Here is a 6226-nt window from a genome sequence, read left to right on the forward strand (position 1 = left end):
TTGCATGTTGTATACCCCACTGGATTTAGGAGCTCAAGAGCAGGGATTATCTTCTGCTTTTCTTTTTTTCTTCTTAAAAACCCTTACCTTACATCTTAGAATCAATACTATGTATTGGTTCTAAGGCAGAAGAGTGGTAAGGTATAGGCAGTGGAGGTCAAGTGACTTGCCCAGGGTCACATAGCTGGGAAGTGTCAGAGGTCAAATTTGAACCTAAGATCTCCCATATCTAGGCCTGGCTCTCTATCCACTGAGCCACCCAGCTGCCCCACATTTCTTTTGCCTTTCTATGTATCTCCAGAGCTTATGGCACATAGTGGGAGTAGGTGCTTAATAAATATTAATAAGTAATTGACTCAGAGAACAGAGCTGCCTTATTCCCCTACCCTGACATCATGCAATTACCTGTGCTTCCAGTCATAATCCAGGAAAGCAACCTTTAAAGAGAGACACCTGCCAGAAGGTGCTACATACAGCTCCTGGCCTTCCCAGCAGCCTCAGCTACGGAAGATTCAAAAGAAAAAGTCCTTGGCAGGACCAAATGGTTCAACATTACAATCTGATATGGTCTTATTAATAGTATAACCATCTGTCACTAGACTAGACTCAAGTCTGATGAGCTAAAAATTTTTTTTTAAACCCTTACCTTCTGTCTTGGAGTCAATAGTGTGTATTGGCTCCAAGGCAGAAGAGTGGTAAGGGCTAGGCAATGGGGGTCAAGTGACTTGCCCAGGGTCACACAGCTAGGAGGTGTCTGAGGTCAGATTTGAACTTAGGACCTCCCGTCTCTAGGCCTGGCTCTCAATCCACTGAGCTACCCAGCTGCCCCCTGACGAACTAAATTTTAGTGACCTGAGTTTGTACTAATTTGCCTCCTGGACATATAGTTATGAAATAGCTGTTGCTTCTGCCCTCAGTTATACAAAACTAATGATGTGCTAGCTGGTGGGGGGCTCTGGGGGCGTGATCCCAACCCTGCCCCAGGAAAGGTCACTCCCAAGGTCTTTGAGAGGGTTGTTACAATAAGAATGACACTAAAGGAGATGAATTTTCATTTCCTTTGCCTCTATGCCCTAAACATTATTGGCCCTTTCTATCTGGCTTACAACTATATGTGTTCACTTTTCTTACATGTGCTGTCTCCCTCCATTAGAAATGTGGGGTCCTTGAAAGCAGGAACCATCTTACTTACCGATTGTATGCCCAGAACTTAACACAAGTGTTTCATACATAGTACGTTCTATTTTATTTTTTAATTGGTCAATTTCAAACATTATTCCTTGGTTACAAGGAAGAGCCTCCACTCCCGTGCCATAGTAAGTTCTTAATAAATGAATACAAATTCATTCATTCAGATACACTTAGATCACCCTCCATCTTGAACAAAATCTTCACTTAATTCTGTTCTTTCTATATTATATTTCTGCATCTCTACTCCAGTTTACAACCAAACTCCTAGAAAAATTCTGTCTAGCTGCTGTCTCCACTTTATCACTTTCCACTCTTTTCTCAGTTCCTTGAAATCTGGCTTCTGTCCTCACCATTTAGCCGAAACTACTTTCTCCTAGATAGGCCATTAGTCAACATTTATTAAGCACCTCTTATTTGCCAGGTGCTACACTAATGATCTTTTTATTGTTAAATCCCAAGGCTGTTTCTCAGTGCTTTTCCTCCTCCACCTCCTTTTCCTCCTTCCAAAAAACCCTTATCTTCTGCTTTAGTATCAATATTAAGACAGAAAAGCAACAAGGGTTAGACAATTGGGGTTAAGTAACTTGCCCAGGGTCACACAGCTAGGAGGTACCAGATTTTAACTCAGAACCTCCACTTTGTAGGTCTGGCTCTTAATCCACTGAGCTACCTAGCTCCCCTGGTTCAATATGTTTTAAGAAAAAAACTACCCTAACTTGCATGATTTATTATTAGAATAGTGTTCCTTCCACAGAGATAATGGTTCAAAAGGCAGAATAAGACATATTTTGGACGTGACCAATGCAAGAATTTATTGGTTTGACTATGCATATTTGTTACAAGGGTAGGATTTTGGTTAAGTTAAAAAAAAAAAGAAAAACCACAATGTTTGCTGGGTAAAAATGTAAGTAGCTTTTAAAATTTGGAGAAATAGGTCATTTCCTCCCTTTTACCCCAAGATCAAACCTTAAGGAATGGTTTCCATTGACTTCTCTTCCAAATTAAAGATTGTTAAACAATGAACCAATCAAACAACAATAAAAAACACAAACAAAACCCAAGAATTTAAAAATAAAGTGTATTATGTCAAGAGTACTTTCCTTATGCTTGCTTTGGCAGCACATATACTAAACTTGGAATGATACAGAGAAGATTAGCATGGCCCATGTTCAAGGACGACATGCAAATTCTTGAAGCATTCCATTTTTTTTAAAGAATGTTTTTCTTTGGGGAGACCCTAGACATGAGCCATATTTAAGCTTTATTTTAGAAATTTCCATGGAGAGTTACTCTGGGTTGGGAGTAGAACCAGGGAGAGAAACCCTACCTCTCTTGAGTCAGTCTTCCCTGGGGGTCTGCTTAAGACTTTGGGGGCCTCTAGGTCTCCGGGTATGCTTGTATCACCAGCACCTTGCACAATACCTGGCACATAGTAGGCACTTCAAAAATGTTTGTGGATTGATTTGTCCATATTCACAAAACTAGTTAATTTAAGAGGTGTGTCTCAAAGCCAAATCCTTTCTAAATCTATGTTTAGTATTATTTCCACTGTATCAGGTGTCTAAGGAAAGAAAAGAAAAATAGCATATCCAGCTGAGGTTTACTTATATGCAACTAATCCACAATTCAATGGGCCTCCTGAATCCCTAAAACAAAAATGACCAGAACTGCCCTCTTATTTTTTTTATTATTATTTTTTATAACCCTTACCTTCCATCTTGGAATCAATACAATACTGTGTATTGGTTCCAAGGCAGAAGAGTGGTGAGGGCTAGGCAATGGGGGTTAAGTAACTTGCCCGAGGTCACACAGCTCAGAAGTGTCTGGGGTCAGATTTGAACCTAGGACCTCCTGTCTCTCTGGCTCTCAATCCACTGAGCTACCTAGCTGCCCCTCAGAATTGTCCTTTTAAAATATCTTTCCATCTTTTTTTCCTTTGGTCTGCTTGTTCACTTTAAGCTGAATATAGAGTTAGAGATGGGACCTGTGATTTCATTAAGCACAGGGAACTCCCAGATAAAGGAGTTTCTTCTATAAATCCAGATTGGCACCTCGAGAATATTTGAAAGTTGCCTAGGGCTGAGTGCTTAAGAGACTGCAACCTGAATATGTCAGTGTCTGAACTTGATCTCAGGTCTTCCCAGCTCCAAGCCCAGAAGTCTTCTGTACATACCATACTGCCTCTTGTTTTAACCTGAATGTGCCTCGATAAAAATGTTGTAGCCTTGGGGATCAGGGTGGGCTTCCTGGAAGAGCCAGGACTTCAGATGGGTAGCATATCTCTCAATGCAAGCAAGAACCTGAGCGAAACTAGTGTATCCTACTAGAGTGCTCTGAATTGGGCAGGGAGTGGGGACAGGACATTAGAAGAGCCATTTGTGATAACTGGTGGAAGACACTCTGGTCTGGACTTTAGGAGACGTAGGTTCTAACTCCTGTAACCTAAGGAGAGCTCCTTCCCCTTTAGGGTCCTCTTTGTTCCTCCCGTCATAAAAGGATGGTGGCTGGGAGGAGTTGATTGCTCAAGTCTCTTCCAGACCTAATGCTCTAGGATTGTAAACCCTCCCCCCCTCCCTTCCCAATGCACACAGCCCCCACCTTTTCTGGAGGCAAGACCATAAAGTCCTGACACAGAGCCAGGTGGGAAGCTTTCCATGAGCCTGGCCCTGGCTCTGAGCCAATGGGAGCAGAGCCCAGGCAGGCAGGGTTTGCTCTTGGACGTTTATGACAGGCAAATATATAACATAAAGAAATGCAGCCAAGGAGATGATGGGTACTTGGGAAGCCAGGTCACACACATAGTTAGTGGCTGAATTGGGACTAGAAACCAGCTTTCTGGGATTGGAACAGCCTCTGGGGTCTCTGGTTGATCAGAAACAAAGGACAGAGATAGACTGGCTACTGCCCAGGAGTATGGGCAGTGCCCATATGCCCAACCAGACTCCCACAGCTGAGGTCACCCTGAGGCTCAGGATCATATCCCATCTCCTCAGGCATCCCCTTCTGGAGCACTTCCTTCTCCCTCCTCTCCCTGTCCCCCTCCACAGAGGTCCAACCATCTCTATCATGTCACTGGGCTTCTGTGTGTGTGACCTTGTTGAGTCCCTCTCTGGAGCACAGCTGCCAGAGGCCACCCCAGGAGAAGGCAGCAACTCAGGGGGGAGGTCAGAGATCTGGAAGACAATTTGATTCACCATTACAGAGCCCAAGGGGAAAACAGGCTGAGTGAGAGCAACAGATTCACCCTGCTTCCCAGGGAAAGAGGGGGTGGCCTTGGAAGTCTGGAGTCATCCGTGGAGTCTGGATTCTGCTCTTCATTTGGTAGATGACTTTGGGCTAATGATTTTACCTTCCTGCAGCTCAGTTTTCCCATCTGTATAGCGAGCGATGGTGTCAGAGGAAGGATGGGTTGGATTAGTTTAATGGATGATCTCAAAGGTGTCTCTGAGCTCTGCGATTTTGTGTGACTCCTGACATGCCTCGTTTGCATAAGGGGTGCAGTGCTGGGCTTGGAGGGGAAGTCTTGAGGTCAAATTTGACCTCATTCTGTGTTCTTGGGAAAGTCATTTAGCCTCTATCGGCCTCGACTTCCTCATCTATAAAATGGGGCTCATAATAGTACCTACAAATGAGAAAATATTTGTAAAGTGCTTTGCAAACTTTAAAATGCTACATAAATGCTTACTATTCTTATACATTTCTCCCACTGTGGGACAGAAGCTTTACAATCAGCTAAGGGAAGAAGTGAGAAATTGTGTGAAGGCTTAGGATAAAAGATAAAAGCCAACTCCTTTCCGAAGGCTCAGCTCCTTGGGAGGGCTATAAGACAATTTCCAGAGAAAATGGGAAAGTACCCAGTACTCCTGCAATTGGTTTCTCCCTTTTCCCTACTCAATTACACTGAAAGTGGGATTTTCTTCCTCTCTCCTTTCCTCTTCTCATCTCTTACTCTTCCACCAGAGATCACTCATTTCTAGCTCTTTCCAATCTCTTCCTGGACTCTATGTTTTAGGTTACCTCCTCAAATCTGTTCTTGCTCTCTGCCTTTAACTGGCTTGTCTTTCTCCTGAGACAGGAGCAGGGCAGAGTCGAGCCTAGCTGAATGATTGATGAGCCAGCAGCTAGTTTCTAACAAACACTGCAGGAAGGCAGGAAGGCAGGGAATCATCATGCTATACTTCTCAGCTGGCCCCTTTTTTCCTGCCCCCATCTAATTACAAGACCTCTCTGGGTGGTCCTAGAGGAACTGCCTACCGCCACGCACCATTTTTAAAAATATGGTAAAACAGAGGCCCCCAGAGATTGCTATAATGGAAAATATACTGGACTTGAACATGGAAAACTGGTCCCTAGGTATCGCCTCAGTCTCTCATTATCTATGTGATCTTTAGACACTTATTTTGTCTCCTGCCAACCCTCAGTTTCCACTTCCAGGAAATGGAGACATTATATGTCCTCCTACACCTATCTTACAGACATTGTCAGACTTAAATGAAACAGGGAATGCAGATGTATGCTTTGTAGCCCTAGAGTATTATATGAACGTTTGTAATGCCTAGGCCACTCTTTCTTGCCTGTGGGGCTTCCCAACAAAGCTGCCCCAGCCAGGCTCACGGTATTCTGTGGCCAAAACCCTATCTCACAAGCAGGTGTGTGCTGGTAAATGTTTAACAACCTGCTGGGGGTAGGATTGGGGAAATGAACTAAAGATACACTTTTAAGTTAAATTGCATTATTAGCATTTTCCCATCACTTTTAAAAATCTAGTCAATAGCCAAACAATAAATGAAGTGTGTTATGAGCAAATTTAACAATCAGCTCATGCAAATTAGAGCTGGCTCCAGCACACCCCTGCCATAAGCCCTAGCTGAGGACACCATTCAAAGCAAAAGTGTTTAATAAGATAAGAGCAAGGTCACTTTCCCATAAACTGGGCATTATTTCCCATAAGCACTCACAAACCATCAGAGGAAGATGTGGGCTCACTACAGAGGGGAAACTCATGTAAGAGTAATCATGGCTGAGGAATGAAGGA

At 43.4% G+C, this 6226-nt stretch overlaps 1 non-coding gene across 1 annotated transcript; it reads left to right on the plus strand.

The window, feature by feature from the left end:
* The first annotated feature begins 2298 nt into the window (after window positions 1-2298).
* LOC130456583 (U6 spliceosomal RNA) lies at window positions 2299-2401 on the plus strand. Its single transcript, XR_008915654.1, has one exon. It is a non-coding gene; the product is annotated as a U6 spliceosomal RNA (small nuclear RNA).
* The last annotated feature ends 3825 nt before the right edge of the window (window positions 2402-6226 follow it).

Source organism: Monodelphis domestica, chromosome 1, assembly GCF_027887165.1.
Source record: "Monodelphis domestica isolate mMonDom1 chromosome 1, mMonDom1.pri, whole genome shotgun sequence".
Lineage (NCBI taxonomy): Eukaryota > Metazoa > Chordata > Mammalia > Didelphimorphia > Didelphidae > Monodelphis > Monodelphis domestica.